We start from the raw sequence: 14,665 nt of genomic DNA on the forward strand, positions 1-14,665 counted from the left end.
AACAATTTCAGGAAACTGGACACGTTGAGGACAAACAAGTGGCAGGTCTTAAAACTATCTAAAGCAAATGAACAGTATCTGAAAGTAAAGAAAAAAAAATCCAGCAAATACCTGACCCCGATCCTGAAAGACATGCATCTGATCCTTCAACCGATCCATCTACTGTACACTAAAGCTTCATCAGACATGGCCTCAGTGGAAGAGTGGCTGCCAAATGCCATTTTTAAGGAAGGAAAACTGGGAGAAAACGCTGAGGCATGTCCCATTACACAGGAACTGGACTGAAAATCAGTCCTAACAAGTTTGAACATTTTGGTTCAAATGATCATCAATATTTACAGATGAGCTCAGGAGACAGTCAAAACAGCGAGTGTCTGCAGGCATCTGTAAAATCATATCAGCTGGTGGTGTTTGAGATTTTGTCATAACTGAATGCAAAAAAGTAAGGTCAGATTTTGCATCCATAACATCTGGAAAGCATCAATGATCCCAAAGTAAAATCACACCTGGACTGAAAAACACACAGTTGAACACTATCAGTCATGGATTGGCCTCCCCAGAGTCGGACCTCAAATGTATTGATACTGTGTGGGATCATCTTGAACAGAACAACAACAGCCAAAGAAGAGCTTTGAACGTCTGGAGAAATAATCCTGAAGCAGCCTGAGAGAGAAGAAAGCGGCCTGAGAGAGTTCAGACTGTGCTGAAGAATAAAAGACTAACTGTACAAACTCTGTTTTTGCCTTCCATACTATGTTTCTATTTATGTTTCCAAGTTTCCTAGTAACATATAAAGAAATGAGGAGTAACTCAAGACTTTTGCAGTATTGTATGTGTGACGTAGAGGTGAGCTGTTTAGCATTTTGATTCATTTTCATGTTGCCTTCATACTTGAATGGAGCATTTCACCTGCGGTGTTACACTCAGGGAATCTTTCATTATAAATATTACCTACAGCATCTGTAATTTTATTCTCACACGCTCCTGCCAGATCCTGAAAGTGATAAAAACACAGAAAATTACCCAGCGATTTTTAGCAAGCTCAGGTCATCTAATTATAACAATCCAGTTAGAATTGATTCCCCTTTAATATAATCCTGTCTCACTGTTTTGCTTGCTTATAAGTGAGCGTGTTGGTCCTGGTGCTTTAATCGAGGGGATACGAGGGCAAGCATAACAATACTTCAGAGATTCTTTGTAATTACACACACTCAGCATCTGAGAATTGCATTACAGCACTTCACCCAACCACTGTAAGAAAAACACAATTGTGGTTTGTGTCTGCTTGCTATACTTGATTTTCCTGGGAGACTTCATACCTGGTGGAGGACAGAACTGCATGGTGAAAGCATATGGTTTATGAGGTGCTGTTACACTACTATTATTACACACTGTGCATGCAACATTTACTTATATAAACAAAAAAAATCATATGACTATCAAATAGCTATTTTTGCCTTGGTTGCATAGTTTAACATAATTAAGCTGAAATGAAATCATGGGTAGAAAAATGCAGGACATGACAAAACTTGCAGGGAAACCCCAACCCCACCCTTACCCACTTTCTTCATCTGAAGTTGACTTTCTCTAAAAGGAGCTCAAAGGTCGAGGTCACCCACAGAACAGACCCTGCAGCTGGCAGCCAGTCACTGAGAGTTAACCTGAAAAGATGCTTGCCAAAATGCTTTCCGGCCCACCCTGAGATCCGCATAAAGTGCTTCTTCCTGGATACAATTTTATGGAATAAAAAAATAATCAAAAACTTTTTGACAACAGCAACAAAAGAAATATCACAGTTTCTCAACGTTTGCTTCTTCGTGAGAATCAAACTTGGTGAAGATGTTTTTAAGACTAGTTAAATTGTTTTCTCTCCACGTCTGTCTTTGGCATGCTCGCCCCTCAGCCTGCTGACTGTGTGTGGGTAGGTGAGTTGGTGGGAGTCTTTGTTTGGTGTTTGCCATGTATGTGAGCGTGTGCGGGTGAATAGACCACTTCTTGACATACCAAACTGTGACTGTGTGTGTGCTGTATATATCCAGGTTCTAAGTGTATGTGTGTACAAACTCCCCGAGTGTGCTTCAGTGTATCCTCTCTGTATGTGTGCTCTACTTCTGTGCATGTGTGTGAGTGGGAGAGGTGTGCACAGAGCAATTATGTGATCAGAGCAGAGCCAAGCGGACATTTATGTGGGCGAGCGCTACAGTTGGCCAAAGATAGTCTGTTAGATTTTGTTTCTCTTTTGTTGTGTGTGTGTGTGTGTGTGTGTGTAACTGGACACCATATGGATGGGAACTACCGTTTCCTTGTATCAGTCTCTGCATTGCTCTGATGCAGCACCTGCTGCAGTTAGAAGAGACACAATGTGATTGGAGAAAGCTCTACATCAAGGTTGTTTTTATGCAAATCAACACATTCATGTAAAAATGGCAGTGTGAGACTTTATGATCCTTACACAGAAATCCTTGCCTAATTGTGCATAATGACAGGACATTAAATCATCCTCATTATTCCCATGAATCAGCTGATGGTGCCGCTGATTCATCTCTACTCACTGACTTGGTAAATCTCACACAGGGTGCACATTTAAACTGCTTTAGCCTGCACGAAGTTCTTGCAATTCTGCAAGCCACTCTGCAGCCCAGTCCACTGCAGTTCCTCTTTCATCGTGTAAATAATTTAACCAGTGTCATGCATGTTGTTACTGCCTGCTCTGTTCTGATGGCTCATAAAAGCCAAATATAAATCACTACAGCTGGAAATAACAATCATCGTTTGATTATATTGGTCCTGACTGAACTGCAGTTCAATCCTCATGTACAGAAGCTGACACCTGACTGCCACTCAGAGGTCAGGTGTCAGCTAGTATATGCATCATCAGCGCTCAAGGTGCTCAGGTTCGGTCCTTGGCTGAGAACGCTTCAGCGGGTCTGATATTTGCTGACAAGAAGATTTTTCACTCCAATATTATATAAATAGAAAAGTACAGGAGAGACTGATGGGCATCTTTCTGCCCGCCGAGAGAGCTCAAACACGTTGGCAACCATCCATATGGGCAACTCTTTGAATGGAAGCTGCATTTTAAAGAATGATCATTACAATTTGGAGTAAATAAGCTGAAATACAATATGAGGAAAATGAGACTGAAATACAGAGAAGCTAAACAAGGAATCCTCATGTGAAGGGACAAACCTGACATACTTTGGCTCTACCAAGATTTAAAATGTCCTTTGTAACCTGTTACAGAGCCTGTTTAGAAATAACACAAATTTAGAATTCATATATTTTTTTTCTCAGTCTAGACTTGTTTTCACTGAGTTAGAACAGCAATTTCTAATTACAGCCACTTCTTTGGGTTATTGCACAGCTGAATGACAACGTTCGCCATGAAGGAGGTTGATTTGAAGTTTTTGGTAATAAGAAACTAAACCATTTGGGCACTTTTTGGAGCTGAGTCAATGCAGGCTAGGGAATGTGAATCCCTTACTAGCGGTAACTTCTATGGCTGTCAGCTGAGTGTATTTGACCTCTGTGCTTTTAAATGACCCGATTCATGAATATCGATGAGAACTACTCATCAAAGAAGATGCTGGTCTGAATGAAAACTACTATAACTAACAGCTAAACAGAAAAACTGTCTGATTTTAGACAGACACTGAGACAACACTGCCACGATGCGGTCAAATAAAAATGACAACATTGCCGTCTGCAACATTGTTACAAGTATCTAATCATAAAATCACCAAAAAACAGTAATAATTTCGCACCACGAGACTGTTTACAAAACAGTTTAAGGAAGCTAAGTGAATATTTGAGGCAAAAAGGTAATTGTAGGGCTGCTCTTCACTTACTAACAGCTTGAGGTGTGCATGCAGATTCAAATCTTCCCTCGTAAGCTTTTCTGTAATCTTGTTTATTGTGCTGTACAGACTGTATGCACGTTGTGAAGCGGTGTACATTTAATATATCATTGGATGAAATATTTCAGCACTTTGCTCTGGCTCCTCAGTCATTTCAGTATTTGATCTTACAATTCAATCATTCCTTATTTATCTGAAAGGCTATGCTATGAAAATCTATAAATCTGATAAAAGTTCTGTCTACAGCTCTGTTCACTTTGAAAAGTTTGAATTAGCTGCACATCTTCAAAGCTCTGTATGACTGAATCTGGGGGATAAATGCACTCGCAAAGTTACCTAAAAAGATCTTACATAATTTCATATGTTAGAGTTAGACCCAAAAAATATTTTATGTATAAATTAAACTTTATAATTTATATATTTTTTAATTATAATGTCAAATCTAGTTTATATTAATTGGTGAGTCAGTCGTTTCAAGCTTTAATTATGTTACATGCGCAGTTATTACTTTTCAGAGGTTTAATGTTTTGTTAATTCGATTTTTTTCTAGATTTCATCTGAGCACCTGAAATTAAAATTAAACTGAGAGGTTCCAAACTAAATTTGCCTGTGATGTCACGTTCTATTAATAAGATAAGCACCTCGTGACTCAGAGATGGTTGGATCAAAACCTGAATATCTAAACAAGCTAACTACATACAGTATGTCATGCTATGTAGTTACTTATCAAAACCTGAATATCTAAACAAGCTAACTACATACAGTATGTGATGCTATGTAGTTACTTATATAGCACCTTTCATAGAGTCACAGCCAGTTTATCGTATACATCAGTGGAAATTAAACAATACAAAACCCTAAAAAGTAATGAGAACAAAAAGATTTGTATAAATACTGTTTATAATTTGTAAGAATGAAAATAACAAAACAGAACAACAATGAACCAAATGCAAATGTAAGGATTTTATGATTTAATGCTCTAAGCACAGATGCATAGATGGATGGGTTTATGCATCCATGGATACATTAAATATTAGGAGTGTGTATAAAAATGTGGATAATCTCAGAATGAAAACCTGTGAAGTAAAGTTGAAAGCAAAGTTCAAAATCAATCAAATATTGATTGTGGTGGTGAAATGAAGGAACTTTACAAAAAAATGTGTCATCATCCAAAATCTTTAAAAACGGTATGCTTTACGTTTTTTACCAGCTCACCTAAAAGCTACGCTACCAGTGTTTTTGCATTTTAATACCTTCATTAGTAACACTTTAAAAATATATATATTTAAGTCTACCTTTCTAAATGATCTGTTCCTTACTTTTACTCCTAAGCTCTTTCTCTGCTGGGCTCATTCTGGCAGAGCCTCAGGAGTACCGCATGCATGTATGATTCATTTTCATATTCAACTTTTCAGTGACCTTGCTTTTTCATCTATCTGCACTTTTATTTCTAAAAATACATATTCAGGTACAGGACAGCTTTCCTTTACACAGCAGACATGCTGAATTGTTAAGGGAAATATCAGAGTGCAGCTAATGATGTTGAAGTAACTGCATTTATACACAGGCAGAAGTGCTTCTTAGATTAGCCCATTTTGCTGAAAGTGCTAATGAGCTCGACAGTTGCTGCACAGGCATGACAATGCTGGAAACAATGCCTGGAAGTCATGAAGGCAGCTGCATAAACACACACGCAGTCACATGCACTGTTTTCATTCAAGCAGAATTTTGCACATAGCACGAGCCAAAACCACAGAACACACACACACAGCAGGAATGTCTACACAATAACACACTCACACAATAACACACATTATGTGCTTTAATGTGTTAAGTTGAACGCTGATCATTAACATCTTCATCATCCACATGTTATTTTAGGAAAACCCCACCAAACCAAGGGTAAACTATTAACCCAGATGGCGAACAGAAAAATACGATTACAACTCTGTACATATTTTTATCCTACCTTTCTTATTTTGGAATTAGATGGAATGTATATGTCAAATTCAGGAAAGAAAGAAAAACCTTGCTTATACTGTTTATGCCTTACACTCTATATTCTACATCCATTCTCATTTACATGATACTCTTTAAAGACTCTTCATGGCTGGCCCCTTTATGAAGTGCAGATACAGATGTTTTGCAGTGTTGCAGTGAGTGAATGTTTGTTTGTGTGTGTAGAGGTGACTGAATGCCCTTGTGTGCTTGCATGTGTGTGTGTGTGTGTGTGTGTGTGTGTGTGTGTGTGTGCGCCTGACGCAGCTAAAAGCTGAGATCAAAGAGCGATTAGATCTCAGAATGGTCTAATCTCAAATCATCTCCCATGCATGCAAAGCAGAGCAAAGACATTTTAGATGTGTGCTGGTGTGTGACACAGACGGTGCTTACTTCACTTTGGTGTGTAACATATCTGCATTGTACAGATTCAAAACACATGCTGCCCTTTGCTCTGAGAGCGCACTGCAGCTGATTTTGCACTGGAAGCATCTGAAGTTGAGCAGAGTTTTAACTTCTGCTGCAGACAATTTTTCCACAGTGAAATGTTGACGCACGTGGTTTTCACACTTGGCTGTGATCGACTTTGCTGCACAATGAAGATGAATGTCAAACTCTGTAAAACAGCAACATCTATGAAAAGAGACGTTGCCAGAAAAACAAAACGATACCACTTACTGATATTGTCCCATTTGCTTTATTAGCTCAAATGAATGGGTTTGTTTGTGGCAAATAAATCATTTATGGATGCTTTAAACATCTGCTGTGCAGTATTAAGAACTCGCTTTGGCTCATCAGAAAAGTCCTCCTCTAGTGCACCTACATTTAATAAAATAAAAAAGTTCAGTGAGCTGTTGATGTGATTGTTGTTGTTTCAGTTCCAGCCAGTCACACAAATCCGTTGGGCTTGTTTCAGGAATGGCACAAACCATTGGATGACATGAATGGCATCTAATAGCTTTCTTTGTTGTGAAGAGGCAGGCCACTATTATACAGCAGCTACTGTATGTGTAGCTCAGGAGTATGTGTGAGCTGGGGAAATGCTGCAGGGCCCACGAGGCACAGTAGGAGGTGTCCAGCTCACGTGACATCATACCAGAGGTGTCAAACATAAGGCCTGGTGGCCAGAAAAAACCACCAAAGACTCCAATTTGGCCCACTGGACAGCTTCTGAAAGTGTCCAGTGTTGGTGAAGGAAGGCATCAATTTTGGACTTTTAACTGTTTGTCTCAGAAACAAAACTTAGGTAAAAAAAAAAAAATCTGGTAATTCTTTGTTTTTACATTCCTCAGGTCCCAATCAACCCAAATAGCAAAGAAAATTTTAAAATGCATGACATGAAAGAGTTTGAATCTTAGGAGGTTAAGGCTAACTGGGAGCCAATGCAAAGGAACCAGTGAAATGCGGTCTTGTGTGTGTGCCAGTTACAATGTGGAATAGAGATCATCAATGGACTGTTCTGGGAAAGAGCTGTGAAGACATGCATAAACAATTTAGAAAATTTAGAAAGAACTCAGAAAGTTGTGGAGAGTGTAACATCCACATCACAGTGCCTGGTAGAAGCCTAATCTTCTCCTGTGTGGTTGTTTAAGAAGCACTGTGAATGTCATTGCCACTTGTGTAGGCAGAAAAAATTCAAATGACTTATTCACCACTCTGGAGAGTGCAGACAGACAAAGAGAACAGGAGACGGAGCAATATTCAACATTTATTGCATATTCTACTATAAGAGCTGAAGAGAGCCAAAAACAATGCTGTTAGCTCGAGACGCAAATATGAGACGAGTAACAAAGTATTGTGATATCATTGCTGTTTTAGCTTCATCTCAGTTAGCAGACAAATGAATGCGTTTCACTAATCATCTGAAGTATTGACAGTGTGGACAACAGCAGGATAAAGGTTTAAAAGGCTGCATTTCAATGTTCAGACTTTCTCAGCTTCACATATTTTGGAATGATTAAATGAAAAGAAATGACATAACAGCTCGCTGCAAACATCTAATGAGGAGAAAAATGAACAGTAGCGGCTCATTTTCCACTGTGATCTGTCAGTGAAGGCCAGGTATTATAATATAGCAGAATATGTAGAAATTGTCTGTTTTTATAGAACGCTGCAACATCAGTTACCGTGTGCAGCCATGGCAAGCTGCAGCACAAAAGACACAGGTAATTACTGGTTGGCCAGTTTCCTTCCCTGACTTAAATGCCACATGCTCAGTTTATAAACTGTACATCTTGGGCGTTCAAGAAGCACCAGAAAGGGACTGAAATTCTATTGGTCAAACACCTTTGGGAGATGGATCCTGATGCTTTCTTGCCAAATGTAACAAAAAAAAAAAAGTAATATGAAAATGAGTTCTCCAAAGTGTAACTAAGTCAGTCAGCATCCTGTAAAAGCTAAAGAATTTGAAGATGCAAACTTTAACGGAGACGAGGAAGATGGACTAAGCTACATATACAGTGGGGCAAAAAAGTATTTAGTCAGCCACCGATTGTGCAAGTTCCCCCACCTAAAATGATGACAGAGGTCAGTAATTTTCACCAGAGGTACACTTCAACTGTGAGAGACAGAATGTGAAAAAAAAAATCCATGAATCCACATGGTAGGATTTGTAAAGAATTTATTCGTAAATCAGGGTGGAAAATAAGTATTTGGTCAATAACAAAAATACAACTCAATACTTTGTAACATAACCTTTGTTGGCAATAACAGAGGTCAAACGTTTACTATAGGTCTTTACCAGGTTTGCACACACAGTAGCTGGTATTTTGGCCCATTCCTCCATGCAGATCTTCTCGAGAGCAGTGATGTTTTGGGGCTGTCGCCGAGCAACACGGACTTTCAACTCCCGCCACAGATTTTCTATGGGGTTGAGGTCTGGAGACTGGCTAGGCCACTCCAGGACTTTCAAATGCTTCTTACGGAGCCACTCCTTTGTTGCCCGGGCGGTGTGTTTTGGATCATTGTCATGTTGGAAGACCCAGCCTCGTTTCATCTTCAAAGTTCTCACTGATGGAAGGAGGTTTTGGCTCAAAATCTCACGATACATGGCCCCATTCATTCTGTCCTTAACACGGATCAGTCGTCCTGTCCCCTTGGCAGAAAAACAGCCCCATAGCATGATGTTTCCACCCCCATGCTTCACAGTAGGTATGGTGTTCTTGGGATGCAACTCAGTATTCTTCTTCCTCCAAACACGACGAGTTGAGTTTATACCAAAAAGTTCTAGTTTGGTTTCATCTGACCACATGACATTCTCCCAATCCTCTGCTGTATCATCCATGTGCTCTCTGGCAAACTTCAGACGGGCCTGGACATGCACTGGCTTCAGCAGCGGAACACGTCTGGCACTGCGGGATTTGATTCCCTGCCGTTGTAGTGTGTTACTGATGGTGACCTTTGTTACTTTGGTCCCAGCTCTCTGCAGGTCATTCACCAGGTCCCCCCGTGTGGTTCTGGGATCTTTGCTCACCGTTCTCATGATCATTTTGACCCCACGGGATGAGATCTTGCGTGGAGCCCCAGATCGAGGGAGATTATCAGTGGTCTTGTATGTCTTCCATTTTCTGATGATTGCTCCCACAGTTGATTTTTTCACACCAAGCTGCTTGCCTATTGTAGATTCACTCTTCCCAGTCTGGTGCAGGTCTACAATACTTTTCCTGGTGTCCTTCGAAAGCTCTTTGGTCTTGGCCATGGCGGAGTTTGGAGTCTGACTGTTTGAGGCTGTGGACAGGTGTCTTTTATACAGATGATGCGTTCAAACAGGTGCCATTCATACAGGTAACGAGTGGGGGACAGAAAAGCTTCTTACAGAAGACGTTACAGGTCTGTGAGAGCCAGAGATTTTCCTTGTTTGAGGTGACCAAATACTTATTTTCCACCCTGATTTACGAATAAATTCTTTACAAATCCTACCATGTGGATTCATGGATTTTTTTTTTCACATTCTGTCTCTCACAGTTGAAGTGTACCTCTGGTGCAAATTACTGACCTCTGTCATCATTTTAAGTGGGGGAACTTGCACAATCGGTGGCTGACTAAATACTTTTTTGCCCCACTGTAAAGCGACTTGAAGTGCAAATCAAGTATTCTGAAGAGTCTGCAGGTTCTCATCTGGATATGAAACACTTTAAACAGTGACTGTGTAAGATTTTAGTGATATTTAAACTTGTAAGATCGGCTCTTACAATGTGCTGATTGGGCATGCAGTACTTTTTAATAATCACAGAGATTGGGATCTTTTTTTTAAATGTCAAATAACTCTTCAACCTAAATAAACATAAAGTGAAAAATATAAAATGTAAGGTTTATGTATTGAATTAATGAATAAGGAAGTGTTTCCAAGTAAATTTCACTTGACCAGATTCCATCAAAAGTAACATTTTACATTATACTTACTGTATGTAACAAAATTATATGAAAAATTTACATGTAAATAAATTTGTTAAAGTTAACATTGGGCAGATTTTTATTTTCTTTTATTTTTGTTGGAAGAATGCAGAACTGGCAACAAACACAAAGAAAAGAAAAAAAATACAAGTAACAGTTTTTCAATCATCATTCTTAATATGAAGTATAAATCATGGATGAAGTTCTATGCCCTCATAAATATGAAGCAATATTTTTTAGTAAAATGCTACTGAAAAACTGAATGTATAGCAATCATCATTAAATTGTATATTTTATATTATACTCATGTAGCAAATTACATGGAATATGCACATGTAATCATATGATTTAAAATCAGTATTTTGGGTATAAATATTTTGTAAGTGTAAATCTGTTTGGTTAAATCAGTGGTTCCTAAACTTTTTTTGCTGCCCCCCTCCCCGCGCAAACGCACGCACACACACAAACACATCCTCCAACCACACACACCCATATTTTGCTCCATTTATTTCACACCTCAAACATTTAGTAAACAATTAGGCAAATACAAGTAATCTGCAATAAATTTCAGGTAGTAAGAAAATAAACTACTAACTTTTTTATGCTACGTCCACACCTACACGGGTATTTTTGAAAACACAGCTGTTTCTATGTGTTTGGGCCTTTTATCCACACGTAAACGGCGTTTCGAATCACCGAAAATGGAGATTTTTTAAAACTCCTTTTTTGCGTTTATGTGTGGACGAGGAATACAGAGTTCGTCACGCAATGTCAAAGGTATGTGCCTTTTATCACGTTACGCTGTGCGCCACGTTATTGTTTACATGAGATGAATAGCAGAATGGCAGATAGAGACAAAATACTGTTAATCTGACTATGTGCAGTATTTACAGGCTCACACACACACGCAGTTACTGTCCCTCCATTTACAAAGGCAGAGGCGTCACGGTGTAATTATTTTACACGTAGTTGTTTTTTTACTGTGTAATAATATTCAACATTGCTGTCAATACATTTTTCAAAAAATGTCTCTCTGTGCAAAGTGGGTTTAAAAACAAACAGCTGTGGGATCCTGTTTGTCCGTGATTTGAACCGGGGGAACAAATCGTGGCAGGATCAGCCTGATGTTATTTGTATCCCGCTGTAACTTTGCTGTATAAAGAGCTAATATCTCCAAAATGTCAGGAGTAGTTAGTCATTACAACAAGTGTTTGTGAACTAAAAATCAAGAATGTGGGATGCTGTTTGTCCGTGATTTGAAGAGTCCAGCGCTGCTCCCGACGAAGGGAAAAGCAATTCTGCAGGGAGACCTACCTCGGCACTTGTGCAGGTGAAACCAAAGGGCAGATATGCTTCACAATATTTTCTAGTCTTTGGCTTAGAACGAAGTTGGTTTGGAAACATATTCAGCGATGCTTCATCTCCTGCTTTGCGTTTGTGTGGGAGCCCTGTGCTAGCAGTGTCCAAGTGTTGTTTTGTTTTTTCCCTTTTCATACCGCGCCGCCCCTAGTGGGCGGGCCCCACACTTTGGGAAGGTCTGGGTTAAATGGGTAGAAGAGGTCCTGCGACAGTCTGCCTTCAGTTTTCACATTGCTCCCTTAGCTTTGGTTCATGTGAAGTAAAAGGCTCAAGTATTAACGCATTAGTTAATAAACAAAAATCTCAACTTTTACATATAGAAATGCAACAGGACATTTTGGGAACACAGCCCAAAAAGTATTAGTAACTACTTTGGCCTTTACTCTTGTTACTGTGGAATTACTGAAGTGTGCAGTGTTAAATAAGTGCAGTGTGTATGTAAATATGTGTAGTTACCACTGGTTAAGTATAGATATGAAACAGAACATAATTTTCTTGTATGTGATTAAAAACACGATATTTAGTATAAAATGTTTTTACCTCAACACTGCTACCTAACATCTCTCCACAGCATGACTAATTAAGACGAGTGGCTTTGTCAGAGAAACACGTCCACTTGACTTTTCTCCACTTTGCTTTCAGCTCTGCCTGTGTGTGTGTTTCTGCTCACACAATAACCACAGTACTCTCTTCATGTGCTCTCACTACTTTCTCTCCCTCAGTTTCAGACGCACACAGACACACACTCACACAAATTTGCCTCATAGTTGCCCTTCTTAAATTAAAGATATCACACTCTTTGTGTGGCTTTTGTGTCATCGTGTGTGTCGTAGTGTCTCTGTCTACAGTCTACATTCATTTTAACTCAAATATATAACAATTAAGAACTGTACTTAACATCTGTCTCTGTTTCTAACATCGGTTTTGTTTCTCTGCCGTACTTGAATTCTAACTGCATCATATGTGTTTGACAACAGGTCTTCTTAGACCGGAGCAATATGATAACCAAATGTGTTCTGTCTTCCCACAATGGAGCTGGTGCTGTTTTCACACTGTTCCTGAACAAGGGCATGGGTTTTCTCTCAGGAGAAGCTTTTATTGCAAAGCCTGTCTGCCTGTGTGCTCTGGAGCACAGGAGAGGGAAAAAAGCTGCTTTGATTGGTGACTGACTCTAACCCCCTCCACATCCACACATAATGTGTTTCCAAACTTTTTTCTATTTGTACCAGAGGTATAAAAAGCCCAAAATATAACCAAAAGCCATCCCCACAGCCTGCTGTAACACTTCGTACCACTAAACTAGATGTCAAAACTTCTCTGGATATAACAGTAGTGGTTATATATACATAGCTAATTTAAGAAAAAATTAACATCTTGATACTGGTGTAAAAAAATGAAAATATTAAGACTCGTGGAAAGTACATTGACTAAGTGTTGGTACAATACTAAATACAATTCAATTAACTTTTATTTATACAGCGCCAAATCACAATAACAGTCGCCTCAAGGTGCTTTATGGTAGACCCTACAAAAATACATACAGAGAAAAACCCAACAATCATATGACCCCCTATGAACAAGTACATTGACAACAGTGAGAAGGAAAAACTCCCTTTTAACAGGAAGAAACCTCCAACAGAACCAGGCTCATGGAGGGGCGGGGCCATCTGCTGCGACTGGTAAATTATACTGTGCAGTCAATTATCAATCATAACATCCTAATCCAGAGATTCAGAAACTTTACATTTTTTCCAGTCTTCCCAATTATACCTTAAGGATTTCTGTCATCTTTGTCTCTCTGTTTATTATATTTTATTCCAGCATAGTTGGTGTGGAGCACCCACAATTTTGTTGTACATGTACAATGTCAACATAGAGCTATTTGATTCTATTCGATTCTATTCTTTCTTTGTCATTGTGTCACTGTCACAGTGAGAAACATGAGGTCCTCCTCATTGGTACAAAACCAGCACTATCCAAAATTGAAAGTTTTTCCTTAGTCATTGACAGTTCCTCTGTCAGCTCCTGCTCACAGGTTAAGATTCTGGGTATCATCCTCGGTAGTACTCTATCCTTCCATTCCCAATTTAATAATATTTCCAGGTCAGCATATTTCTGTTTCTATCTCTATCTTCTATTTCCATCTACATAACATCAACCACCTTCCCCCTCACTCCCCATGCCACTGCTATCCTTGTTCATAGCCTTGTTACTTCTCAATGGATTATTGTAACTGCCTCCTCTTTGGTCTTCTTCACAAATCCCTTCTTCCCTTCTCAAGCTTCAGCTGGTCCAGGATTCAGCTGCCCCTATTATACTTTCTACAGGCCACATCACTCCTGTTCTGCAACAGCTTCACTGACTCCCAGTTAAATTCCGAATTAACTTCAACACCATCTATGACCTCGTCCCCCCACACCATCTATGACCTGTCTGATATCATAAATACTGATTCACTGTCACTTTTCAAATCTAAGCTCATGATCACATTTGCACTAATTACAACTTTTTTGTTCTCTTTTACTTGTTTTTTGTTCATTTATTATACAAATATTATCATTATTGTCTGATTGGCTTCTTTAGGTCATTTAGTAACTGATAAGTAAAATTGTGAGAATAAAGTTCAGTTAGAATGATGAGAGCCTTTGTGGCTTTTCTCCCCACCTGACCCCACTGCATCCTCCGTATCTTCACCATGTCTTTGTTGTGCTCCAAGGTCATATTAAAGATTCATCCATTCGCTGGATCCACAGTCAAATATTGATAAAGGCTGACACCACTTTGACTCTGTACACCTAACGGTTCCCATTCTGCATGCACACCTATATTTGTATGCACATACAGACACACACAGCCTTGAATGTACTTATAGGGCACACAAATAGCAAAATGACTGCTACTGAAACAGGAGAGGCTAGTGTGATACCCCAACCTTTGCTGAATATGTCATACATTAACACCCATTTTGCCCATTTCCTGCATCATAAAATGCTTTCATTTAGACCTTATCCACATTGGCTAAACACTTGAGGATAATGTCACATTATAATGTAGGGCAG

At 39.2% G+C, this 14,665-nt stretch overlaps 1 protein-coding gene across 5 annotated transcripts in view; it reads left to right on the forward strand.

Moving 5' to 3' along the window:
• The window catches only part of il1rapl2 (interleukin 1 receptor accessory protein-like 2), a 636,591-nt gene that overhangs the window by 223,676 nt on the left and 398,250 nt on the right, over positions 1–14,665 (forward strand). The gene's annotated exons all lie outside the window — the stretch shown is intronic.

This window comes from Aulonocara stuartgranti (genome assembly GCF_965226115.1).
Source record: "Aulonocara stuartgranti genome assembly, chromosome: 2".
NCBI lineage: Eukaryota > Metazoa > Chordata > Actinopteri > Cichliformes > Cichlidae > Aulonocara > Aulonocara stuartgranti.